This window comes from Geotrypetes seraphini, chromosome 8, assembly GCF_902459505.1.
Source record: "Geotrypetes seraphini chromosome 8, aGeoSer1.1, whole genome shotgun sequence".
Classification (NCBI taxonomy): Eukaryota; Metazoa; Chordata; class Amphibia; order Gymnophiona; family Dermophiidae; genus Geotrypetes; species Geotrypetes seraphini.
Window position 1 is genome coordinate 119,617,929 of NC_047091.1, and position 15,156 is coordinate 119,633,084.

The window sequence follows — 15,156 nt, forward strand, 5'->3', positions numbered from 1 at the left end:
AGGTAATGGTGGTAAAAAGCCAGAAAAACAATTTTGAGATTGAAGATGTGGTTGTGATGGGGGAGAAATTGCCAGTAAAAAAGAAGATGACTGTTTTGGAAGCGTATCTGGATAACTGTCTGATGATGAGAAAGCAAATTCTGAAAACGATCCAGCAGGGCTATATGTAATTGCAATTACTTTATATATTGAAACCTTTGTTGCCTTCTTTCGATTTTCACAGTGTTGTCCAAGCTTTAATCCTGAGTAGAGTGGACTATTGCAATCCTCTTTACTTGGAGTTGCTAAAGGGAAACTTGAGGGCATTGCAGATGTTGATTAATTCTGCTGCTCGATTGATTATGGGGGTTCCAAGGAGTGCTTATATATCTCCTGTATTGAAATGGTTGGATTGGTTGCCTATGTAGCAAAGAGTGCAATTTAAGATTCTTGCAATTATTCATCAGATATTGTATCATGTTTCTCCAAAGGTATTACAAGAGATGTTTGAAATTTACCAACCTAGAAGAAATTTAAGATCTGAAAACACAATGAAATTGAGTTTGGAGGGCCAGATGTCTATTGTGCATGTCAGGATTGGAGCATCAATGATGTCTGTGGCCGGTGTGAAACTTTGGAATGCCCTGCCTGGCATTCTGCAATTCTGTGCGGGGAGGATCAACTTTAAGAAAATGTTAAAAATGCAGCTATTTGTCAATGCCTTCCTATGTTTAAATAGTCTTTTCAGCTTCTAGAAATAGTGTTAAGAATATCTCTGCCTTGAATGTAATTTCAATGCTTTTCTGCATTCTTTTTCGTGGAAATTATGATTGCACTATGTCTGTATTGATATTATGATTTGTTACTATTTGTTTCGAGATAGTATTATTTTCTTTGGGGGATGGGAAATCTATGTTTGTCTTTTGTTTCAAATGTTAAGCAACTAAAGGGCGAGCAGGATAATATGTATATAGCAAATGTAAAAACCACATAATTTTATGTGGTATATAAATTGTTAAATAAATCCTCATAGGAAAATGGCCAGAGTGGAAATAACCTAAGTGAGGGCATCCCTGTGTGTGTTTCTGAAGCATGCAGAAACATCATTATGGATGAGATTCTAGAAATGGCGCCAAAAATTTGGCGCTCCAGGCTGAGCACTCTTTATAGAATAGCATTGAGCGTGAGGACTTAATATAAGCTGAAATCTCGTGTAAATTCTGTTGCATAAACTCGGTGCAGATCCCCACTATTTTGCAACACTGCATATCTTATGTGAATACCCTTGACCCACCCATGCCTCTCCTATGGTCACACCATTGTTATAGAGTAGTATGTAGTCAGATTGGCCCCTAGATTGTAATTAGTGTGTTAAGTGCTTGTTAGCTTCAATAGTTTAAAACATTGGAGCCCATTAACAATTTTGGGTGATGAGCAGGGATCCATGCCTAATTTTAGGTGACCTTGTTAGAATCCAGAGGTATATTCTCACTTTATCCCAGCAAAAGCAGGCAGGTATTCTCACATATGGGTGACGTCATCCGACGGAGCCTCGATGCGGACGCCTCACAAGCAGACTTGCTTGAAGAAACTAGAAGTTTCGAGTCGCCCGCACCGCGCATGCATGAGTGCCTTCCCGCCCAGTGCACAGGGCGCGTCTCCTCAGTTCTTAGTTTTCCGCGGAGCCGAGAAGTCCGTCTTTTTGGCTCTCTCCGGTTACTTCGTCGTTCGTGCCTTCTCTCACCACAGTTTTGTGTTTATTTTTCTCACAAATCGCTGTGTTACTTATTTTCTTTCTTTTAAAAAAAAATAAATAATTTTACTTCCATCCATTCGTCCGGTACAGGCTGCTCGGCCGCAGCCCGCGGGCTTCGACTTTGTGTCGGCTGTCTTTTCGTCTATGCCCCGGCCTGTTATCGGTTTCAAATGGTGTCGCTAGTGCAAGCGCACGATATCCCTTACGGACCCTCACGGACGCTGCCTCAAGTGCCTTGGGCCAAATCATCATCCTACCTCGTGCCTGCCTTGCCAAACACTTAAGCTTCGTGCTTTTAAGCGTCGTTGCTTCCTGGTGGATAATGTCTTCGAGATGGAGTCTTCTCCTCTTTCGGCATTGAAGGTGTCTTCGGCATCGGCCCCGGTCGACACCTCTCCTTCTACTGCTTCCACCTTGAGCCTCTTCCGACCTTCGTCTTTTGGAGCGGCTCTTGTTTCGACGTCCTCGGCTGCCATATCTTCTCCTATCTCCTCAGGTCAAATAGCTCAGCACTCGATTCCGCCAGTGGTGATTAAAGTTTCGAAGCCTCTCAAATCGAAACACTCTCACACCACTGTGCGAGAACCTCCAGCCAAGGCAGGTGGGCCAGTTTCAGACACGGTACCCTCCTTACCGGCTGTGCTTCAGACCTCTTTGGAGGAGCAGATTCTTAAAGTCCTCACTACCATGGGACCTACACTGCTTAATCTGCTTCAGCCTGGGCATACAAAAGTCTCCCGCGAGGTCGAGCCGCCTGTGCCCCGGTCTGATCCTCCACACTCGATGCAGGGAGCGGAGTCTCTGCGAGTGTCTGGTCGGGCTTCCAAGCACGAAACGCATAGAGTAGAGTCTGTGCAAGTGCATCAGTGTCATATCAATCAGTTGGAACTCAGAGCGATCCTCAAAGTTCTCCATGCTTTTCAACATCTGCTTCACGACACAGTAGTCCTCGTTCGGACGGACAACCAAGTCGCCATGTTTTATGTCAACAAACAAGGAGGGACAGGATCTGCCTCCCTTTGTCAGGAAGCTCTGGAGGTGTGGGACTGGGTGATCCGTCACAACACCTTCCTCAAAGCTGTTTACATTCAGGGAGATCAGAATTGCTTGGCAGACAACTTGAGTCGTCTTCTACAACCTCACGAATGGACTCTCCATTCCTCGTCTCTTCATCACATTTTCTCACAGTGGGGAACGCCTCGGATAGACCTCTTTGCAGCTCCCCACAACTTCAAACTGCCTCAGTTTTGCTCCAGGATATACTCTCCTCACCGCCTCGAGGCAGATGCTTTTCTCCTACAATGGACGAATCTATTCCTCTACGCATTTCCTCCATTCCCTCTCATTCTCAAGATCTAGTCAAATTGAAGAACGATCATGCCACCATGATTCTCATTGCTCCTCGGTGGCAGAGACAACCATGGTACTCCCTTCTACTTCAGCTCAGCAGCAGGGAGCCATACCTTCTACCAGTTTTTCCTTCTCTACTTACACAGAGCTAAGGTTCTCTGCTTCATCCCAACCTGCAGTTTCTACACCTGACAGCCTGGTACCTCTCAACATAACTCCTCTATAGCCCCAGGTATGTTAGATAGATTGTGAGCCCACTGGGACAGATAGGGAAAATGCTTGAGTACCTGATTGTAAAAACCGCTTAGATAACCTTGATAAGCGGTATATCAAATCCTAATAAAACTTGAAACTTGAAACTCCTCTTCAATTTTCTCAATCTGTAAGAGATATTTTAGAAGCTTCTCGAAATTACAACTAGACAATGCTACCACCAAAAATGGACTAGATTATCCACATGGTGTTTCTCTCATCATAAGGAGCCTCAACATTCCTCCTTATCATCTGTTTTGGATTAATTTTGCACCTATCCAACTCTGGACTCAAGTCTACATCCATTCAAATCCATCTCAGTGCAATTGCAGCTTTTCATCAGCCTATTGAAGGGAAACCCCTCTCTGCTCATCCGGTGGTTTCCAGATTCATGAAAGGACTTTTCAATGTTAAACCTCCTCTCAAACTGCCTCCTGTGGTTTGGGATCTCAATGTTGTCCTTTCTCACATCATGAAGCCTCCATTTGAACCAATTGATAAAGCTCATCTGAAGTATCTCACTTGGAAAGTGGTGTTTCTCATTGCCCTCACTTCTGCTCGACGAGTCAGTGAGCTACAAGCTTTGGTTACTGATCCACCATTCACTGTGTTCCATCATGACAAGGTGGTTCTTCTTACTCATCCGAAATTCCTACCTAGAGTGGTCTCAGAATTTCATCTCAACCAATCTATCGTACTTCCAGTGTTTTTTCCAAAGCCTCATTCTCACCCTGGAAAATCAGCTCTTCATACTTTCGACTGTAAACGTGCTTTGGCCTTCTACTTGGAACGCACCAAACCACACAGAACTGCTCCTCAACTTTTTGTCTCTTTTGATCCAAATAAGTTGGGACATCCAATTTCTAAACACACCATCTCCAATTGCTATGCCCAGGCTGGATTACCACTTCACAGTAAAGTCACAGCCCATAAAGTCAGAGCAATGGCAGCTTCTGTAGCTTTCCTCAGATCGACACCGATTGAGGAGATTTGCAAGGCTGCTACCTGGTCCTCGGTTCATACCTTCACTTCTCACTATTGTCTGGATACTTTCTCCAGATGGGATGGACAGTTTGGCCAAACAGTGTTACAAAATTTATTCTCTTAAGTTGCCAACACTCCCACCATCCCATTCTGGTTAGCTTGGAGGTCACCCATATGTGAGAATACCTACCTGCTTGTCCTGGGATAAAGCACAATTACTTACCGTAACAGGTGTTATCCAGGGACAGCAGGCAGCTATTCTCACAACCCACCCACCTCCCCTGGTTGGCTTCTCTGCTAGCTATCTGAACTGAGGAGACGCGCCCTGTGCACTGGGCGGGAAGGCACTCGCGCATGCGCGGTGCGGGCGACTCGAAACTTCTAGTTTCTTCAAGCAAGTCTGCTTGTGAGGCGTCCGTATCGAGGCTCCGTCAGATGACGTCACCCATATGTGAGAATAGCTGCCTGCTGTCCCTGGATAACACCTGTTATGGTAAGTAATTGTGCTTTATCAATTACCAAGGTAATTAACCATAAATCAGTTGGAACCGCTGGACAGTGTTACAGAGAATCTGGCACTTTGCCTTCAGTTTGAAAGTCTGAAATGACTGAAGTGAGCTAAATTATCAAAGGTGTTTTTTTTTTTTTTAAATCCTGTTTTGTGTTTTCTGGGACATTTCCTTGAACAGTTGATCTCATTGTGTTCTTACAGGGTGCTGACAATGTACACACTGCAATAAATGATTACTTTACAATAAGGCTACATTGGACGAGAGGGAGGTCCCATCCCTGTAGGGCTTACAGTGCCAGAGGTATCATGACCTGTTTTGTGTAGGTATCTTATGTAGTTATCATTCCTGTAGGCATGCAGACTAAACCTGAAAAACAAATATTCCAGCTGTGTGCGCATGGCAGGTCCTGATAAGTACTGATACTTGCTTGTCTGCTATCTAGGCACCCCTGTGACTTTTGTAGCTACCTTGATCATTCATTCCACATGCTTATTCCCCAATTTAGCATGTGCTATAGTTGAGCCTATTGCCTGAAAAGCTTTCCAGAACACAAAGAATCAGTAGCAGAAGGAAATCACTACTACTACTGCTTATTTCTACGGTGTTACTAGACATAAGCAGTGTTGTACATCAAAACATACTATAGAAGAGAGAGTCCCTGCTCAAAAGAGCTTTTATAGTCAGACAAACTGGACAAGAAGGTGCATCTTTACACAGTGCTCAGATGGGGGGGGGAATTACAGAGAGAATGATAAGACAGATATTGGTGCTTAGCAGGTGGGTTGGAGTTTGGAATTGAAAGCAGCTTCAAAGAAGTGGGCTTTCAGTCTGGATTTGAATACTGCCAGAAATGTAATGAGCTTGATGTACCGAGTCAGGCAGTTTGTTCTAGGCATGCAGAGACAGAATCTAGAGTTGGCCATAGAAGAGAAAGGTATAGATAGGAGAGACCCAATGAGTTGAGTGCCTGGATGGGGGGAGAGGAGAGATACTGAAGAGCTACCGAGCAAATACACTTGAAGGTCATTAAGAAGAGTGAACTGTATGCAGAAATAAATAGGGAGCCAATGAAGTGACTTGAGGAGAAGGGTAATCTGGGCATAGTGACATTGGCAAAATGTGAGGCGTGCAGCAAAGTTCTGAACAGATTGAGAGGAAGAGAGATGGTGTAGTGGAAGGCCAATAAGAAGCAGGTTACAGTAGTCTAGGTAAGAGGTGATGAGGGTCTTAGCAGTGCGATCAGAAAGGAAGGGTCTGATTTTAGTGGTATTGAAGAGAAAGAAATGATGGGTTGTGGCAGTTTGTTGGATATGTGAAGAGGAAAGAGAGGAGTCAAATATTACCCCGAGGTTGCGCGCAGACAAAAGACAGGGAGGATGAGAGTGTTGTTCACAGAAATAGAGAACAGAGGAAGAGGAGAGACAGGTTTAAGTGGAGAGAAAAGGAGCTCAGTCATGGCCATGTTTCTTTTAGATGGCGGCAAGACATCTAGTTAGCAATGTCAGATAAGCAGATTGAAACCCTGAATTGGAATGTCTGTTGAGATTTTAGGTGCAGAGAGAGAGATCTGTGAATTGTCGGCATAGAGATATTACATAAAAGACATGGGAGGAGATTAGAGCACCAAGGGAAGAAGTTTAGATAGAAAAAAGAAATGGTCCCAAGACAGAACCCTGAAGTAGTAGAATGACCAACAGGGAGATGGAGGAGAATCCACAGTAGCATATGGTAAAGGTGCGAAAAGAAAGATAGATGGCAGAGCCCTGAAATCCAAGTGAGGACAGCTTTATTGATGAGTAGGTGGTCATTTACCATGTCAAAAGCTGCACATAGATCAGTGGTCTCAAACTTGTGGCCTGGGGGCCACATTTAACCCGCCAGGTACTATTTTGAGGCCCTCGGTGTGTTTATCATAATCACAAAAGTAAAATAAAACAGTTTCTTCATCATATGTCTCTTTAGCGATAACTTACAATATTATTATTAAGACTTAGCTAAAAGGAAAGATTTATAAACTATAAAGAGTTTTACCTCATGCAACATTGTCATTTCTTTAATAAAACATTAACTATTTTTTCTGAAGCCCGCCAAGATAGATCAAGAAGGATGAAGATGGAGTAGACTCCTTTGAATTTGGCAAGGAGCTTGTGGTTATAGGTGCATATATGCAATGTATGCCCTGTGTTTCAATTGGTCTGTGACAAAGGAATGTCTGCTTTGTGGAGCAAATGTCCCCAAAAAACATTGTAGTGTAAACACCTCTGGTGAAAAAATTACACTTCTAACTCAATCTTTTTCAAACAATAATAGATGATATAATGTGTGCCAGTTTTTACTTCCCATTTTTAGTTATTGAGTAATCTGCTTTGTGGAGCAGACAGCTGGGGTGGAGAGACTTTATGTTTCTTAGTGTGTGATGGTTGGATCATATGGGAAGATCACACATCTGGTGTCTACCTTCCCCTAAGCCTTCTTACATGTATATATGTTTATTTATTAGGACTTATTTACCTCTTTGAAGGAATTAACTCGGGGCAGTGTACAGCAAGATTAAGTCAAACATAAGCAATAGACAATTATAGCAGTAAAAATAATCAGTACACTGACATTTGAGCGCAGGACAAAAGCGCTCCGACAAAGCCGCGCTGACAGTTGCATGCAGGGACAAATGTGCACCGCCTGAAGCTGCTTTGACCATTCCCGTTAGCGCTGTGAAGGGGGGTGGGGGAGCCCCCAGTACACTGAGAAATGCGCCCCTCAGCGCGGAAAAGTGGGAGGAGAGTGGGATTTTTGGTGTATTGGGGGGTTTCCCCACACACACATACCCCTCAACGTGAGTATGAGTATTTCTCATGTAGGGGGTGGGTTCATCCCCACACCATCTCTCACAGCGCTAATGGGAATGGTCAGAACGGCTTCAGGCAGCGGTGCACAACTGGCGTGGCTTTGGCGGCGCACTTTTGACAGGTCACCAAATATTCAAATACAAGGTATGGCACAGTATGCTATAGTATGGTGTCAACACAATAAAACATTTTAATACAATGGGGTGTAGCAAAGATGGAACTTATAGACAGATACAATAGAGTAACACTGCAGCCTAGTCTCTTCCTCTTTTGCTCCTTGGGATCAAGATTTTCTCTGGCATCCCAAGCTGCCTTTGCTCATTTGGGGGTGATTTTGTAAAGAATCTTCTGCATGGAATATTCCACAGAGACATATATGTATATAAAGTAGGCACACAGCAGCAGAGGTATCCCGGGTTGTACTTTGAGCAGAAGTGAAGTTATGATGTACATGTGCATTTCAGAGAGCGTATATATATTACTGCACCTGCCTGGGAGCAGCTGTAAATCTGTCCAGAGGATTTGTGAGTTATTAGGGCTGATTCTGGGTACCTATTTTATAAAGAAGCGTAGACACAAGGCAGAATTATTTCTTTGGTGGGCTCTAGGCACCCAAGTTCACTGGCTCTGCCCCCATGTCCCACCTCCTTCAAGAGTATACCTTCAGGCCCAGCTCCAGACATCCAAGTAGCACCTCTTCCTTCCTTCATTATTCAGTGCAGCCAAACTTGCAATCTTCAAAAGGCTGCTGGTGGCTAACCTGCAAATCTTCCCTCTGATGCAAAATCCCAGCATCGGAGGAAAGGCTTCCGGGTCAGATACCGAAAGCATGTAGGAACAGCCTGTGGCCTTTTGAAGACTGCAAGTTTGATTGCACTGAATAATGAACAAGCCTGGAGGAGACAGTGCTTTGATGTCTGGAGTCTGGCCTGGAGGCAGGTGCACTGACATCAGAGTATTACAGAACACTGGGTCCCCCCTAAACTCTTCAGGCCCAAGGCATGTGCCTACTTGAACTACCCTTAAATCCTGCCCTGCATAAACACATAGCTAGCATGGGTGGGGGTTTTTTGGAAACTTTTGTAGGCACCCTGTTCTACTTCCTTTTTTGTACAAAATGTGCTCAATCCATCAAATTGGAAGCATTTGGCTAGCACTCTCAAGAATTCCTAATGTGAATTTCTGTTTGGAAATAAAGGAGCACTGTGACTTTTTCACTTCTGTCATTTTCCAGTCCCCATCTTTTGCTTCCCCAGGTCACAGACAGGGCCTGCTCAAGGGACTGTGGTGCTCTAAGCCTACTTTTGTATTGCTCCCCCCCCCCCCCCTCCATCTGGTATCTTTCTCCTCCCCCACTTGCGATCTGGTATCTTCTCTCTCAGGTCTCCCTCTTCTGCTGCACCAGGTGAGGCATTAGCTCAGGGCACTGATGATAAAGGGTGCCAAAATCTATCTTTCTAGAAGTCTGAAAGTAGACCGGACTAGGATTTTGGCGCCCTTTATTACTGGTGCCCTGGGCCAGGGCCTCACCTTGTCCAGAGGTTGAGCTGTCCCTGATCACAGACTACCATTTTCCTTCTTATTTCCATCCCTGAAAGTTTAAATCTCTTTAACATCAGCATTCACGCAGCCTGGGGCCTGATCAAAAGCACCAAGCTGTACCGAAGAGTGGTGTTTTGCATTCTTGAATTGGGACAGTGTCTGTTTCTGAGGCTGCTCTAAGAATGCATTAATAAACAGGAAGTCTTGGGCCTGGATTTGGGCGGGTTTTTTTCTTTCTGTTTCCCAGCTGTTTCCTATCCTGGAGTAGCTGCATCAGATACATGAATCTAGAGGAGTGTGAAGACTTCTGTCATACATGTACTATGTTTTTCTGTGTCACTTCTAACACACAACCAGCACAATGTTGTCATGATCTTTTGGTCTTAATATCCTTAGTTTCGTGCATATTTCACTTTGGTAGGTTATATAATGACAAGGACTGGGTGTTCTCGTGAGATGAAGCAGCACGGACTTTTTTGACATGCTAAGTAAACCTGTGGCACTTGGAGGACTGCGAGGCTCCTGAATTATCAGGGAGGTAGCAGAAAATGCTTTGGCATGCTAAGCTGATGTGCAGGTGCATGCCCGCGTTTTCCATGAACAGGAGCTAATTTCAGCTCTTTCAGCTTCACTCCCCTAACATTAACCTCTCTATAATGATTTCATCAGCCCCATGGGCTTAATTTAAGGATGAGTTTAGCTATTAAGGGTGTGTCCTAGAGGCAGACAAAGCAAATAAGAAAATTGGTAGGTAATTAAGATAACTTTAAAATAGTGAAAGCCAGGAGCATCTCCAAGACAGGCCTGGCTGACATCTAGGAATCAAATCTGAATGTCTCTTGGTGAAAGCTCAAAATCTCAAGAAATGCACTAGAGTTTAAATATCAAGTATTCAAAAGACAGTCCACCACTATATATATGTTCAAATCACACTTTGTTCCTCAGAATGCCACACGATAGAATTGTGTGGTAACCATCCTCACTGGAACTTTTTATATTGTGACATATTGAACAAATGTGCAATTATTTACTTTTTAAGTTATAATAATTTATAAAGTGTCAGTGCTTGTTTCTAAAACATGATAATCACTGTAAACTTATTCAATACATGATAAATGACTTAGCTTTTAAACCGGGTCTGCCTCATTCCCCACCGACGCATTTCAATATTTCCTCAGGGTCGGGGACAGAGAGAGCTACAAAAAAATATATAAAATGAATCAGTAAACCGGTAAAAAAGTATTCAAGCTAAGAAACAATTATAGATGTAAAATATTTACCAGAACTATCCGGTACTTTAGCAAACGCTAATTCTGTATAGTTTTTGCCGAGCTGTAAAATGGCCGTGGCGTTCAAAATGGAACTGATATAGTCACACACCCCTGTCATGTGACCCAAACTGACCAATGAATTGACTGACAGAGCAAAAGTATGCAAGTCTGAATAAAGATCTCTAAATGAATGAAAAACTACAACATAAGATCGCTGACTTGCGATGGTGGATCATAGATACTGTACACATAGGGTGGGAGGGAGGCAATATAGAACATAAGTTAAACATTAAAGAACTTCGCTGGATGTTTACATTGAATACCATGAGTCCTCATGGACTCAACCTCACGAGCGACTGGATGACATCTGTCACATGACTATGCCCTGCTGTTGTAGTTTTTCATTCATTTAGAGATCTTTATTCAAACTTGCATACTTTTGCTCTGTCAGTCAGTTCATTGGTCAGTTTGGGTCACATGACAGGGGGGTGTGACTATATCAGTCCCATTTTGAACGCTGCAGCCATTTTACAGCTCCAGCGAATACTATACAGAATTAGCGTTTGCTAAAGTACCGGATAGTTCTGGTAAATATTTTATATCTAGAATTGTTTCTTAGCTTGAATACTTTTTTACCGGTTTACTGATTTATTTTATATATTTTTTGTAGCTCTCTCTGTCCCCGACCCTGAGGAAATATTGAAACGCGTCGGTGGGGAATGAGGCAGATCCGGTTTAAAAGCTAAGTCATTTATCATGTACTGAATAAGTTTACAGTGATTATCATGTTTTAGAAACAAGCACTGACACTTTATAAATTATTATAACTTAAAAAGTAAATAATTGCACATTTGTTCAATATGTCACAATATAAAAAGTTCCAGTGAGGATGACTACCACACAATTCTATCGTATGGCATTCTGAGGAACAAAGTGTGATTTGAACATATATATAGTGGTGGGCTGTCTTGGTGAAAGCACCATACCTCTTTGAGGGATCATTGCTGCCTGACCAATGGGAGTGTCTGGCCTCTTAAGACCCAGGGGCACTGCAAAAATCCTGGCCAAAGTGTTCTCATAGTTTCACTGCTTTGATGACACTAGCAACATTTGCCCTTGGAGTGAACCTGGTTCTAGAATGAGGAGGAATTTATTTACTTTAAGTATTTATACACTACTTATAGTCTAAGCAGTTTACATTCACTATCTGTCCCGGTGGGCTCACAATCTGACTAATGTACTTGGGGCAGTGGAGTTAAGTGACTTGCCCAGGGTCACAAGGAGCAGCACTGGGCTTGAACCTGCAACCTCATGATGCTGAGGCTGCAGCCCTAACCACTAAGCCACTCCACTACTCACTACAGGAATTCTACCTGAAGACCTGCTTTTGTGCTTCAAGAGTCATTTACAGTATTTTGTTTCCATATCCCTCCTGAAAGTTCTAGGTACGCCTCCCTACATTTTCACAGGAGGCTGACTGTGTGCATACCATCTCTGTATACCAGTAGTTCTGAACCCCAGTACTTGGGACACATCTAACCAGTTTTGTTTACAGAACATTAATCATGAATGCTGCGCATATAGTGAAGGCTTTACATGTAAATTTGTCTCATGTATATTCATTATAGATACAACACACAAAAAATGGAATCCAAACACACAGCAAATGAAAGACTAATCAGCTGCCGGCTGGAGAAATATCACAGAGACCTGGGTGTGCAACAAGGGTATAAAAACCAAGTTTAATCTGAAATTGGGATGAGCAATTCCGTAAAAGAAAATTGCATGATAATTAAAAAGACCCCTGAGGCAGGCCAACAGCAGAAACACTGGCAGTGTTGGGTCTTTCATTTGAAATAAAGAAGTATTTGTCCCAGTGCTGCAGGTATTTACACATCTTTGTGGGTGTTATTCATTATAGATACCCTGAAATCCAAACTCGGTATAGAAGACAGGGTGACAGCAGCAGGAGTGAGGCAGTTGTATGACATTGTCATCTGAATTTGGTGCAATGATACCCAGTGTGCAAGGCAGACATCCATTAAGCACCATAGGCACAGTGCCTAGAGCCCATGAAAATGTTTTCATTTGTTTTAAATCAAAAAGAATAAACTTGAAGTAGAAGATATTTATTTTCATGCCTTTCAGCCTTGAAAATAATACAAATGAATAGAATACAAATGCAAATAAAATATACATTCAAATAAAATTAAAAGCTAAGTCATATTAAATGCCACTGAGGAAGAGGCCCACAAAGTTAAAAGTGTCTGGGGCCACAGAAGTCATAATATAGCCCTGCCTGGATGGGTATGTGTAGCAGGAGCCTTGCTTCCAGGTCTGGTGGGCTATAAATTGGTCTGGTTTTCATATAAAAAACAAAACTGCAGTGGAATGTACAAAGTACAGGAAATTATTCAATAAAAATCATAAAAACATGTATAACATACATTAAAAAAATGTAATAAAACTGGTCCTTGTATTCGTGTGGACTGGACCCAATACGGTCCGTGGTTCGAAAAACACTTCTCCCTCAGGGGTCCTGGATATTGGTACGTAGCATATCAAAAAGCCAGCCTGGAAAAAAACAAACAAAATTGAATGGAACAGGCGTAAAAATCTCCTGTTTAGGTGCTGCACTAAGAAACACAAAGTGCTGAATTAGATTTTTACGCCTGTTCCTTTCGAGGAAGAAGTGTTTTTCAAAACACGGAATGTGTCGGATCCAGCCCACACGAATACAAAGACCAGTTTTTGGATATATTTATTATGCATATTAACAGGGGATAGCCTGATAAGCAGACTGGAAACTGTCTTAAACAAACATGTCAGTTTAAGAGCAACAGAAGTTCAGTTTTTGGGAGTTTTTTGGTTCTTTTTATTATCACATACATGGATAAGGATGAGAATTATATAGAAACATGATAGCAGATAAAGGCCAAATGGCCCATCCAGTCTGCCCTTCCACACTATTCACTATCTCCTCCCTATGAGATCTCGCATGCCTGTCCCACGCTATCTTAAATTCAGAAAAGTCTTCATCTCCACCAGGAGACTATTCCATGCATTTATCACCCTTTCTGTAAAGAAGTACAGTATTTTCTTACATTACTCCTGAGCCTTTCACCTGACTTCATCCTATGCCCTTCCTTCCTTCCTATGCCCGCCCTCCTTCAGGGCGACACCGGGGAAGGACCTAGCGGAGAAATCACGCAAGAGGAGGAGACCGTGACTCACCGGGACCCCGAGGGAGAGACACCACATTACACTGAGGACACGGACCTGAGACAGAGGAGGTTGCTGAGGAAAGGGAAGTCTGCTATTGTGGTGGGAGACTCGATCTTGAGAGAGGTAGATAGTCACGTAGCTGGAGGAAGGGAGGACCGGCTAGTGACTTGTCTCCCAGGGGCCAAGACACGAGATGTCATTGATAGGATCGAGAGGATCCTGGACGGAGCAGAGACAGAGGAGACTGCGGTGATAATCCACGTCGGAATGAATGATGTGAGCTGGAGGAACTTCAGCATGGCCACACTGACTGACCAGTTCAGGGCCCTGGGACGAAAGCTGAAGCGGAGTACCCGGAGGATAGCATTCTCAGAGATCCTGCCTGTACCGAGAGCAGATGCAAAGAGGCAGGCAGACCTCCAGGCTGTGAATGCATGGTTGAGGAGATGGTGCCAGGAGGAGGGCTTCCACTTTGTGAGGAACTGGACGTCCTTCTGGGGAAAGAGCAAGCTCTACCGGCGAGACGGCCTGCACCTGAGCACAGCGGGAACTAGACTACTGGCAGCAAATGTGAGGAAGGAGATCGAGAGGGCTTTAAACTGAGGAGAGGGGGAAAGCCGACAGCTGATCTGATGACGCTTCGGACAACAGTATCCAGAACAGATGCTGAACGGGCTGACTGCAAGGAGGAAGTAGAGAGTCCGGTAAATCTTATGATCAGACAGCGAGGGAAACACCAGGTAAAGGGAGCTTGCTGGGAGGAGACTAAGGGGCATGGAGACACAGGGAGACTGGGTGGCACGAGGGCGAAAACTGAGGGCAATATAGGGGTGCCACAAGGAGAGGGGGATCAAACAGAGGCTCAAGGGATGATAGCCCAGGAGGGGGCCGGTAGGGCTAGAAAACCTAGAGGAAAAGCGGGAGAGTGGGGTGGCGGAAATGTGGGGAAGCCGAAAGCTACGAGGGTAAAGGCTGAGGGCAAAGCAGAAGCACAGGGAACAGGAGAACTGCCCGAAATTCAAGGGGAGGCGGCCCAGGTAAATGCGGAGGTGGAGGAAAAACGACGGAACCTGCGGTGCTTATACGCAAATGCAAGAAGCCTCATGGCCAAAATGGGTGAACTTGAGGTCGTAGTCAAGGGGGAACACCTGGATATAATCGGAATTACAGAAACATGATGGACAGAGGAGAATCAATGGGATGTGGCGCTGCCGGGGTACAAGCTCTACAGGAGAGACAGGACCCACAAGAAGGGGGGAGGCATAGCACTATATATAAAGGACTCTATCTACTCGGTCGGGATGGATATGGCAAAGAAGGCAGAGGGGCTGGAATCGCTATGGGTCAAATTGCCGGGAAACAAGGGTGCAGGCATAAAACTGGGGCTGTACTATCGCCCACCTGGTACGCCGGAAGAAATCGGACACGACTTGGAAGCT